Genomic DNA, 13,430 nt, shown 5'->3' on the forward strand with positions numbered 1-13,430 from the left:
AATTACATGCTCTAAATAAATATAAATAAGAATAAACAGAAAAATAGTAAAAATCAATAAATCTATCAAAAAGTAAAAATAAAACAAGAAAAACAGCAAAAATCAGTAAAGCTATCAAAAAGTAAAAACAAAAGAATAAAACAAGAAAGCAGTAAAGTTGCATGTTGACACATGGAGTGTGTGCATGTGGTTCCCCTTCCAATGTCTGCTCTATTTAATAGATGGGGAGGAAGATGAGAGGCATTCCATCATCCATTCTCTCGGAGAATAGTGTTAGGAGACAAAGGATACCTTGGCAGTAGTATGCTGATTGAGGGCTTGGGGGTGGCTAGTTATAGCAAGCTTTTGTGCAATTGAGCCTACGGTTGGGTGGAGAGTCATCCAAAGACTTTGTTGTAGGTAGCAGAATTCAACTAAGCGTTCAACTAGCGTTTCATAGGTAAGTTGTTTCTCTTCACTCATATTTTTGTAATTTAATGTTAACTAGTTGATAAATTGCTTGTTGATTATAAATCGCTTGATTAATCTAATTAATTATGTGTTGTTATTTCCGGGTTGTTACAAATTTGTTATTATTTCTTTGGGTAATAATTTATACAGTATACCAGAGGTAGCCTTGCCTACCACCATCTCTTTGATATCTGCTAAGTAATGCAGTAAGGTCACCTCCTAGACTTGGAAATTAGTTTTCTTTTTTAATCGCTCTTAAAGTAAGGGGAATATTGTAGCCACAAACATGGCCCGTTGCAAGGGTTCCTCCATGCAGTAGAAGTATGTGGATAAGGTTTTGGAAGAATACAATGACATCTTCTCCTCACCTACAAGGGTACCTTTGCACAGTTAGGTCAAGCATTTGATTGATCTGACTCCTGGAGCACCTCTACCCAACGAGATGATATATCGTCGCTCTTGTTGTAACATATCTAGTTTTGATAAGTTAGCATATTAGTTAAATGTTTAAAAAAAATGTTAAGATAGGATATGGATGCAAAAGAATAAAAAGTTAAAACATTAGGAAAATTTGATGTTTTATAGGCATCCATATCAATAAAATGTCAGGATTTAGCTACTCTAAATAAAAAAGGCAAAGGAAAATAAAATGTTAGGGAAGCAAAAGAAAATGAAAGCTTCATTTTGTGTTTTTGAAAATGCACAGGCTGCTAGTCTAAATGCACCATAATCAAACTTCCATTGTGTTTTCATGTGCAGAAGAAATTGAAAGACAAGTGAAGGTTACTCTAAGGTTTATATGCTTACTTTGGATATTAACATTATCCTAAGTTAAAAAAAAAGCCTATAGCCTAAGCATTAATCTCATATTGCCCCTCTGCTAATTCGTTCCCTTCATATCATTTTCCTAAAGTTCATATCCCCCTTATTTTTTATATTTCTCGACATCACATTAATTTCGACTCCCGACCCCACCAATCCATCCCATCACATCATGTTAATCCTCTGCTATTTCACTTTTCATCTTCGCCTATCACTTCTCATTCGAAAAACCTCATTTTATTTCGGCCCCCTTTGCCATTCGAGATTTACCACCAGGGGGGGGGGTTGAAATGGGTGGTATACCAAACTGTGCCTACCCCTACGTGGTAGCTCCACAATGTTTCGGACCCCCCATGAGCAAAACCGCAAACTGCTCACGCCCCCGAAAAGTTGAATATGTCATTCCCGATACTGCTTACCTGACCGTTGCGTGTCTGCCATTCCTCTGCTGCCACCTCATTTTTCTGTTAAACCCATCAAATCATTTCCATTCCCTCCATAATAAATTCGTTAAGCATTTAATTTTCTTAATTGTTAACTCAACGGACCCGCGCCATCAATGGAAAACCAGAACTCCTATATAAACCTTCTTCTTGTCTATTTACAGGTTACAGAATCCTTGTTTTATCACTGCTATTACTTTGATTGTAGGTTACTCACTAGACCCCAACACTGTCAACTGCCAGCAACAATCAACCTTAGCCACCATAACTCCGAAGGACAAAGGACCCGAGGAAATTGTTAATCCTATGATCTATCCTCTAGATCTTCATCATATCCCTATGGCTGATAGAGACTACAAGATCCATGAAACACGCTATGAACTTAACCTCTTAGAGATGTACTGTTGGCTCAAAGATAAATACATTGATAAATTAGATGATATCCAACTGTGGGAGTTGAACCTACCTCATTACATATTTCCTCATACCCACAACACTCTTGATTTCATTAGAAAATGCCATGCCTCATATTTGCCAAGCCAAAGGGCCATAGTCAATCCCAATGGACACATTCTGATCGCCATAACCCATTGGGCTATTGATCAAATCATGTAAGCCCTCACAGTCAACAATGCTACTCCATTTTCCTATGAAGCTCTAGTTGAAATATACCAGAAATTAGACAATGCTAAGAGATCCCAAACTCTTGAATTATTCTTATCATAAGATGTTGCATTACCAAAGAAGAATCCTCCTTATCCCTCATCCATATTCCCTGAGAGAGTCAGAGCAAAAAACTCTCATCACCACTGATGAGCCTCTTGTATCTCCACCAGTAGATGATTAGTTTACACAATCTCCTACCACTTCCAAGACCTCACAAGAGAAGCAACAGATTATGCACACACGTACATCTACGATAAGAAATACAATTTATATTAATTTTTTTAATTAAATTAATATTTACAAAATACTTATAAATGTTTTCAAATAAATATATTGATTATATATTTTAAAATATATAATATTATAATAATAATATTAAAGAAATAATTAATATAATGATATCAGTAGTTAGTGATGACAATTCTAATAATTCAATTTATTTATCATTATTAAGTTATATTGATTCTAAAGAGTCATATTTAAATCTCTTTACTAACACTACTAATACTAATGTAAATGATGACATTGCTCATCATTATTTTGGTAAATCCTATTTCAGTGGTACAACATTTACATCAATTGTGTACACTATATATAAAGGCTTGAAGAGGAGAGAGATTTTATAATGTAAATGATGACATTGCCCATCGTTATTGATACAGGTGGATGTTCGTGGCCACCTGCCTATTCCACTTGGACACCCACCACTGTCTCTCTCATTTTTTTAGTTGCCCTAATTGTGGCACAATTTACTTTTTTTTTAGTTTTTTAGGTCTTGAACTTCCGGAGCCGTTTTGAGGCCTTAAACAAAGTTTTTTTGGAAAACAGAGGTGAACATGGTTCATCGACTAATGATGGCCACTCGAAAGTTGTAGCTTTCAGATACATATTTCTAACAAGGTATTTTGTGTGTCAAATAGAGATCATATGCCAAAGTTATGATCTCGGGAATTTGATGTACGAATTTACCCAACCAGGGCCCTTAGTTTGACGCTTCATCTCCTAGGGTTAGGATTTTGGATGTTTAGGCTTTTCCATTTTTTCTCAATAATAAATAGACCTTTGAGCCTCATGGTAACACATTTCAGAGGCATGTAGCCACCACATCACTTCTCAGAGATAAGCTACCATTGCTCGAGCTAGTTTATTTCCATTATGTACATAAGCATATTTCAGTTCTTTTATATTAATGAAATGAAGTTTTATTTCTGTTGCATCTCTATGTTCATGTTTATATCTATATTTTGTTTCTTTCCTACATAAGTCTAGATCAATGGTATTAAAGCAGTCTTCTCTTTCTCTATTTTTCTTTGCATGTCCCCAATGGGGTTAGGGTATAAAGAGTTAGGGCTCAAATTGGTTGAACCTTTACAATACCATCCTCTCAAACCCTCACGGACTCCCATGGAAGACAAAAATAAAGACGAGGGAGTAGGAGATCCCTTCAAAATATTGCTCGAAGAAGCCCGTGAGCGATAGAGGTGTAGAAATTTCACCTGTAGATCAACTGATAATGCAATATCCTAAAGCATAATACTAAATCTACTTCTAAAAAAATTTTGCAGAAGCTTAATCAAATGTGAGAAATATCAAATGGAACACATATAACAGATGAAGTGAAAGAACACACACATGAACACAAAAGAATAACCCGGAGAAAGCTTCAGCCTAAAACCCCAATCTCTGTATATCATACAAGTGGAAAATATGTCCGATTACACAAAGCCTTAGCTTCAGAACCTATCCAGCTCTCAGCACAATCAAACAATATAGCTCATAGACTGTCCAAGCAACACATATGCCTTTCCTCAGCCCTCCAAGCCTCCTATTTCCTTGTGCAATTTTTCTTGGGTTCCAGTGATGCCACATGTGTGAATTGGCCTCATCACACTCACTAAACAGGAAGAAGTAACTGCGCAATCCTCAAGGAAAGAATTCCTTCTGCATGCAAGAGATATTCACAATGGAATATTCCTGCAACTGATAGTACACTGTCCCTCAATCTGATCTCAATTGTGTCTCTGACTAAACTGACATGCATGAGTTATTTATGAGAGAATATTCAGTTATCTGAAGTGCAGTAGTTACATGTATGCAAGCATTAACTAACTGAACTCACAATTAATTCTACAATCTGTTAGAATTAATTTAACTGGACTTAACTCAATTAACTGAGCTAACTAATTACAACTCACTCTCATATCCTTAACTAAGGGATAAATTCCTCAATCAATGGAGAAACTGTTGCATGTCTTCACATAGACTTCATGTTTGATTTTGTCCAACTAATTAAATCAAGATGTATTAATTTATTATTAATCAAACATCTGATAAGAACAAATTTGAATTTTACTTCTCTATTTTAGTTTAAGGACTAACTAAAATAAGAAGGTATCCCAAAATTCTATTTATGGTAGTGCTAAAAATAACACTTCTATATTTAGCATTCCTTGTTGCTATTTTAAACACTCCCTCTCAACAAGAAAAGGATTATCAGTCACCCCAATCTTGTCTATGTGGAACTCTAACTTGCATCTTGAGAATGCCTTAGTCAAAATATCTGCATCCTGCTCCTCGGTCAAAACATACAACAACAACATGATCCTCTTGACCACACAGTCTCGAAGATGATGGTAATAGATATCTATGTGCTTGGACTTGTCATGAAACACTGGATTCTCAGAGAGGTTTATGCAACTTTGGTTATCGCAGTATATCACTGTAGGATCCATCATCTGACCAAACAATCCCACTAGAATCTTCTGCATCCAAATGGCCTCGCACGTTGCCTGACTGGCAGCCATGTATTCAACCTCTGCTAGGCTAAGTGAAACCTCTGTTTCCTGCTGTACCAAGAAACTGCAGCTGAACCAAGGTTGAAGATTCCTCCAGAAGTGCTCTTCCGGTCTAATGGACTCCCTGCCCAATTAGCATCTGTGAATCCTTGAAGCTTCACTCCCTCTATCAGTCTGTACCACAATCCATACTGAGATGTGCCTCTGAGGTATCTCAACACATGCTTTGCTGCCTTCCAAAAAAACTTGGTTGGTTGAACCATAGCTTGACTCAGCTGGTTCATTGCAAAGCACAAATCCATTCATGTGTTCACTAGATACATTAGTGAACCCACAAGTTGTTGATAAATAGTAGTAGCTACTACCTCACCTGAAGTTGCATCCTCCTTCCTCCAGTTACCTGCTAGAGGAGTCTGCATGGGTTTGCACTTCTCCATGTAAAAGAGCCTAAGTATCTCATTGGCATACTTACCTTGAGACACAAATACTTCCCTATATTTCTGCCACACTTACATGCCTAGAAAGTAGTGCATGAGGCCCATGTCCTTCATCTCAAACTCTCTTACAAGGTCCTCCTTGCAAGATTTGATCATCTAATCATCACCTGTCAAAATGAGATCATCTACATAAAGAACAATGATCAATGGCTTACCTTCTACCATGATGTGGTAAAGGTTCGCATTTGCGTCACTCTTCGTGAAGCCCAACCTAGTGAAATAGCTGTCAATCCTAGTGTACCAAGCACGAGGTGCTTGCTTCAGCCCATACAGTGCTCACTTGAGTTGGAAAACATGTGAATCGTGATCGAAGGTCTCAGATCCTTCTGGTTGATCAATGTACACCTCTTCCTCAATCTTCCCATTGAGGAACGCTGTCTTCACATCCATCTAATGGATCTTCCAACCTATCTAAGCTGATAGAGCTAACATCGATTTGATGGATGAGGACCTTTCTATAGGAGAAAAGGTCTCATCGTAGTCGATCCCCTCGACCTGTGAGAAACCATGGGCACAAACCTTGCCTTGAGTTTCTCAACGCTACCATCAGCTACCTGCCTTACTTTATAAATCCATCGAGAAATCACTACTGAGTTGTCCCTAGGTCAAGGGACAACATACCACACACTGTTCTGTATGATAGAGTCGTACTCTTCTACCATTGCATCAACCCAGACTGTTTGCTTCACTTCCTCCTCGAAAGAAGAAGGTTCGGTCACTACACACTCCCCAACCAGGGCCATGTAACCAGTGTATCGCTCAGGAGATCTCCTCTATCTGTGCTAAGAGGATGGCTGCCCCACATTCTCTTGTGCATCTAGCATCAACTTGTCAGCTTCCCTCAAGCGTTTCCACCCGTCTCTGGAAGACTCTCCATGAGTGGATGTCTCCACTCCTGGATCCTCTATATGCGGCTGCTCCGCATCATCAGGAGATTCCTCCTCCTTTGTAACCAAAAGTTCATCATCTGCATGCAACTTGAGCTCCCTCCCAAGGGACACTCGCATGGCTCTCTGCTCGTCGAACTTCAGATCCTTGTGCACTACGGTCCTATGACTGGCAGGCAGAAACACCTGATAATTGTGGGGTGTATCTGTGTACCCCACAAGTATCCCCAACTCAGCTGTTGGGTCTAGCTTCTTCCGAGCATATTTGGGCACATGAAAGTAAACTAATGATCCAAAGATGCAGAAGTGACTCACCTCTGGTCGCTTCCCGGAAAAAGGCATCCATAAGTGTCTTCATCCCCAAAATACAGTGAGGACTTCTGTTCTGTAAGTATATTGTTGTATTGCGTGCCTCAACCCACAAATGAAGTGGTAGGCTTTGGTCATGCAACATCGCTCGAGCTGCTCCTACTATCAATCTGTTCTTCCTTTCGGCCACCCCATTCTGCTGTGGGTTTATGGGGTGCTACCAGTTCCCATTTAATTCCTTCTGCAATGCAGAAGTCCTTAAACTGCTGGGCTCTCCACCATTGTCGCTTCGCAAGGATTTTATTTTCTTTCCATATTCTTTCTCTGCCAAGGCTTTAAACTCACAACCTCAAGAAGGTTTGATCCTTCTTTCACATAAAGTAGATCCAACATCTACGAGAAAAATCATCAATAAAAATAACATAGTACCTTTGTTTAGTGGTGCAGGCTATAGAGAATGGTCCACATACATCTGAGTGAACTCACTCCAGGATTTCTCTAGCTCTACTATCTTGATCCTGAAAGGAATATTTTGCATACTTACCCAAGGTGCACCCTTTGCATGTATTTGTTTGCTCCATTTTTCCCTTGGGTAAGCTGGTAGAAATTTATTTCATGATCTTTAGGGCTCCATGGTGCAAGTGGCCTAGTCTTCTATGCAATAGCTCGCCAACATCTTGGCTTTGCACCAACTCAACTTTGGAACTCAATGCAGCACAATCGTCTACCTCCAACTTGTAGAGATTCTTTACTCAAATCCCAATTCGCTTGGTCTGTCCGGTGCTGATATGCCTGAGGAAAACTTTTCCTTACTAAAGACTACATCATAGCCCTTATCTTCTAGCATAGAAATAGACACAAGATTCTTTTTCATACCTGGTACATACTTGACATTAGTTTGTGTGAGAGGAGCTCCATGCTTCCTCTAAAACACAACTGTACCTTCACCTAAAACACAGTACTTTCCATCATCGCCCATTTCAATCTGCATCTGGAGATCCTTCTCCTCCAATGTACTGAAAAGATTCTTGTCACCTGACATGTGGAAATAAGCTCTACTGTCCAGATACCAAACACATCCCACCATGGATGAAACCATGCATGCGATAAGAGAGAAATCCAATTTGAACTATGAAGCAAGAGCCTCACCATCTGATCCCTTCGAGGATCCCTTCTCAGATTTCTTTTGTGGACAATTGATAGCATAATGGCCCACTTCATGACAATGAAAGCATCACACTTTTGATTTATCAAACTTCTTCCCACCATGAGAATATTTGGATTGGGATGCCTTCCCTTTCCCTTTCCTAGTTTTACTCACTAAAGCTAGATTTTCTTCATCATCTTTTTTTGATGAAGATCCATCCCTGGTGCTTCGCCTTATCTCCTCCTGCACCAGATCCAACCAAAGTCGTTCCCAATCCGGTAGTTTCTCTCTTCCATTTACCGAGTCTTGGTAGCTATGCCAGCTCTTAGGAAGACCGAGGAGTGCTAAAATCACCATGTCCTCATCAACGGTTGTGATCCCCACACTTCCAAGCTCATCCCTGCAGGTGGTGAGCTTGTTCAGGAACGTAGAGATCGTGTCGCCCCTTTCACACTTAATTTTCCGAAGCTTGTCTTTCAGCACCAGCTTCCTCTGATCGCTGCTATTTTGATATAGATCTTTCGATGTTTTCCACATCGAAAATGATGTCTCCTTCCCATGGAGGCTCGAGACAATGTGGTCTTGAACTCCCTCCAGGAGGATTCTCCTTGCTCTAGCCACACATTTTTTCCATTTGGCCAATTCTTGGGCACTAGTTGTTGCAGGCTTTGGGACTTCTTGATCAATGAAGTCCTTTAACCCGTTATCCTCTAATACCACTTCCATGTGAACCTTCCAGGCTATATAGTTTGAGCTGCCATCAAGTGCATACTCAAGCCTCAAACCATTTACCACCATTGATGAAATTGGGATGTGATAAGAACTTGATTTCTATATCCAGAAACTCTAAACTTCGTACTTATCCCTCTTTTATACTGTTCTTCGGTTTGATCACCTTTTCTCTAATAACATGTAGAAATTTCACCTATAGATCAACTGATAATCCAATATCCTAAAACATAATACTAGATCTACTTCTACAACAAACTTTGCGGATGCTTAATCGAATGTGAGCAAGATTAAATGGAACACATATAACAGATGAAGTGAAAGCACATACACATGAACACAAAAGAATAACTCAGGGAAAGCCTCAGCCTAAAACCCCAATCTCTGTATATCATACAAGTGGAAAATATGTCTGATTACACAAAGCCTTAGCTTCAGAAACTATCCAGCTCTCAACAATACAACTCATAGACTGCCTAGGCAACACATATGCCTTTCCTCAACCCTGCAAGCCTCCTATTTCCTTGCGCAATTTTTCTTGGGGTCTAGTGATGCCACATGTGTGAATTGGCCTCCTCACACTCACTAAATAGGAGGAAGTAACTACATAATCCTCAAGGAAATAATTCCTTCTGCGTGCAAGAGATATTCACAATGGAATATTCCTGCAACTGATAATACACTGTCCCTCCATCTGATCTCAACTAGGTCTCTGTCTGAACTAACATGCATGAGTTATTTATGAGAGAATATTCAGTTATCTGAAGTGCAGTAGTTACATGCATGCAAGCATTAAATAACTGAACTCACAATTAATTCTACAATCTGTTAGAATTAATTTAACTGGACTTAACTCAATAAACCGAGCTAACTAATTACAACTCAAATTACAACCCACTCTCATCTCTTTAACTAAGGGATAAATTCCTCAATCAATGGAGAAACTATTGCATGTCTTCACATAGACTTCATGTTTGATTTTCTCCAACTAATTAACTTAAGATGAATTAATTAATTATTAATCAAACAACTACTAAGAACAAATTCGAATTTTACTTCTCTATTTTAGTTCAGGGACTAACTAAAATAGGAAGGTATCCCGAAATGATATTTATGGCAGTGTTAAAAATAATACTTCTATATTTAGCATTTATTGTTTCTATTTTCAACAAGAGGAACGTGACGATGGACACCATTGCCCAGATGCTTTGATGGATGCTCACATGCGACAAATCTTCATCTAGTAGTCACTCTAGAGGCACCACTCCCTTCAAGGTACAATTCAACTTTGATATTCCCATATTGAAGGCCATATGGATGTTGACACCGTAGATAGATGGTTAAATCTATTGGAAGTATATTTTTCAGTTCATGATTTTTTCAATAGGGAAATATTACTTTTGAACTCCTCAAAGCCACCCCCATGTCAAGTACTAGTGGGAAACATACTTTGAGTAGAAGGACGAGAGGGAACCCTCACTGTTTTCAACTCTCCCCACTCAAAACTCTTTCCGAGATGCCATCAAGGAGAAGTATTACCCTGCTTAGAGTTATGAAAATAAGTACATAAAGTGGACCACTACAACAGGGAAGGGACCAAGATGTACCAGAGTTCACAAATAATTTTCATACCCTTCGCACGAAGATGGGTATCAAGGATTCTGAGTGGCACCTGGTACTAAAGAAAAATGGGTGTTTGCACAAATACATCAAGGATGAGATGGAGTTCCTGGACATCTTCTCACTCGGCACCGCCTACTGATACACCAAGATCGAGTAGAAGTTGAAACAAAATAAGAGAGACTTTAGATTTGCGAATCTGAAGAAAGGGAAAGGCACCCCCAAACCATAGAACAAAGGAAAAATCCAAGGTGGGGTGACCTAAGGAAACCCGTTGAAGCTACAAGTAAAGAAAAATACCATGAAGTCAAAGAAGGACACTAGAAAGTGGTGTGAGTTCCATAAGAGCCCCACTCATGACACAAGTGAGGGTTGGGCCAGGTGGTCACTGGTGGCAAAGCAAAAGGCTTTAGAATTAGCTGTAGTTCTGAATCTGAGTCAGAACCTGATAAGGGGAATGATAAAGGGAAGCAGATTATTGATGTGGAGCCCAACGTTACTATAGCCACCACAAAGATCTAGAAGAATGAGCCTAAAGATCTAGAGGAGGGGGAGCATCTCTTCCACTTACAAATGTGGGTTAAGGGTTCACTGCTGCAATTAATTGTCAACAGTGGGAACCAAAAGAACCTCATTTTAGCAGAGAACATGAAGCACCTAGGCCTGCCAACTACAACACATTTGCAACCATACACCATTGGGTCACTTGACCAAGGATGAGATCTTCGCGTCAGCCAGTAGTGTCGCCTTCCCTGCAGCATCAAACCATTCACGGATGAGGTACTGTATTATTTTTCTCCTCTTGAAGTTCGTAATGTATTGTTATGACAACCATACATGTGGAAGCGACATGTTGTATATGAGCCTAGACCTCACTTTGTTATTTTTCTTTGGGTAATAAGTTATATAGTATACCGGAGGTAGCCCTGCCTACCACCATCTCTATGATATCTACTAAGAAATGTAGTAAGGTCATCTCCTAGACTAGGAAATTTGTTTTCTTTTTGATTCGCTCTTAAAGTAAGGGGAAGAACGTAGCCACAATCATGCCCCCCCACAAGAGTTCCTCCATGCAGTAGAAGTATGTGGATAAGGTCATGGAAGAATACAGTGACATCTTCTCCTCACCCACAGGGGTACCCTTTCACTGTTAGGTCAAGCATTCGATCGATTTGACTCCCGGAGCACCTCTACCCAATGAGCTAATATATCGTTGCTCCTGTTGTAACATTATCTAGTTTTGATAAGTTATCATATTAGTTAAATGATTTAAAAAAAAATGTTAAGATAGGATATGGATGCAAAAGAATAAAAAGTCAAAATGTTAGGAAAATTTGATGTTTTACAGGCATCCATATCAATAAAATGTTAGGATTTAGCTGCTATAAATAAAGAAGGAAAAGGAAAATAAAATGTTAGGGAAGAAAAAGAAAAGGAAAGCTTCATTTTATGTTTTTGAAAATGCACAAGCTACTAGTCTAAATGCGCCATAATAAAACTTCCATTGTGTTTTCATGTGTAGAAGAAATTGAAATATGAGTGAAGGTTACTCTAAGGTTTATATGCTTACTTTGGATATTAACACTATCCTAAGTTAAAAAAAAGCCTATAACCTAAGCATTAATCTCATATCGCTCCTCCGCTAATTCATTCCATTCATATAATTTTCCTAAAGTCCATATTCCCCTTATTTTTCATATTTCCTGACGTCACATTAATGTTGACTCTCAAACCCACAAATCCATCCCATCACATCATGTTAATCCTCCGCCATTTCACTTTTCATCTCCGCCTATCGCTTCTCATCTGACGACCCTCATGCCATTTTGGCCCCCTTTTGCCATCTGAGCTTTACCACCAAGGGGGGTCTGAAATGGGCAGTATACCAAACCACGGCTACCCTTCATGGCAACTCCACAATGTTTTGGACCCCCCATGAGAAAAATTGTAAACTGCTCACCCCCCTTCAAAAAGTTGAATACATCATTCCTGATACTGCTTACCTGATCGTTGTGCATCTGCCATTTCTTTGCTGCCACCTCATCTATCCATTAAGCCCATCAAATCATATCCATTCCCTCCATAATCAGTCCGTTAAGCATTTAATTTGATTAACTGTTAACTCAACAGACCCGCACCATCAATGGAAAAACAAAACTCCTATTATATAAACCTTTTTCTTGTCTGTTCATAGGTTACAAAATCCTTGTTTTATCACTGCCATTACTTTGATTGCACATTTCTCGCCAGACCGAAACACTTTCAACTGCTAGCGACGCTACCTGCTCGATCATTACCAAATTATTCCTTTTGTTCTTGGCCCCAAAAATTTCTATCCGTTTGTGAATTGTTTCCTTTCCTAATCAAGTTTTCACTATCGGCCTTAGCCATCATGCCTCCCAAGGACAAAGGACCAGAGGAAATTGTTAATCCTTTGATCTATCCTCCTGTAGATCTTCATCATATCCCTATGGTTGATAGAGACTACAAGATCCATGAAACGCTCTGTGAGATTGACCTCTTAGAGATGTACTACTGGCTCGAAGATAAATACATTGACAAATGAGATGATATCTAGTTGTGGGAGTCGAACCTACCTCATTACATCTTTCCTCATACCCACAACACTCCTGATTTCATTAGAAAATGCCATGCCTCATATCTGCCAAGCTAAAGGGCCATAGCCAATCCCAATGGACACATTCTGTTCACCATAACTCCTTAGGCTATTGATCAAATGATGCAAGCCCCCACAGTCAACAATGCTACTCTATTTTCCTATGAAGCTCTAGTTGAAATAAACCATAAATTAGACTTTGCTAAGAGAGCCCAAACTATTGAATTATTCTTATCACAAGATGCTGCATTACCAAAGAAAAATCCTCCTTATCCCTCATCCATATTTCCTGAGAGAGTTAGAGCATCAAACTCTCATTACCACCGATGAGCTTCTTGTATCTCCATTAGTAGGTGATCAATCTAAATAATCTCCTACCACTTCCATGACCTCACAAGAGCAGCAGTAGATTATGCACATAGGTACATCTACTTCAAGCGAGCCAGAG

This window comes from Pinus tabuliformis, chromosome 4_1 (assembly GCF_031772625.1).
Source record: "Pinus tabuliformis cultivar Carrire ecotype Pingquan chromosome 4_1, CPIR1, whole genome shotgun sequence".
NCBI lineage: Eukaryota > Viridiplantae > Streptophyta > Pinopsida > Pinales > Pinaceae > Pinus > Pinus tabuliformis.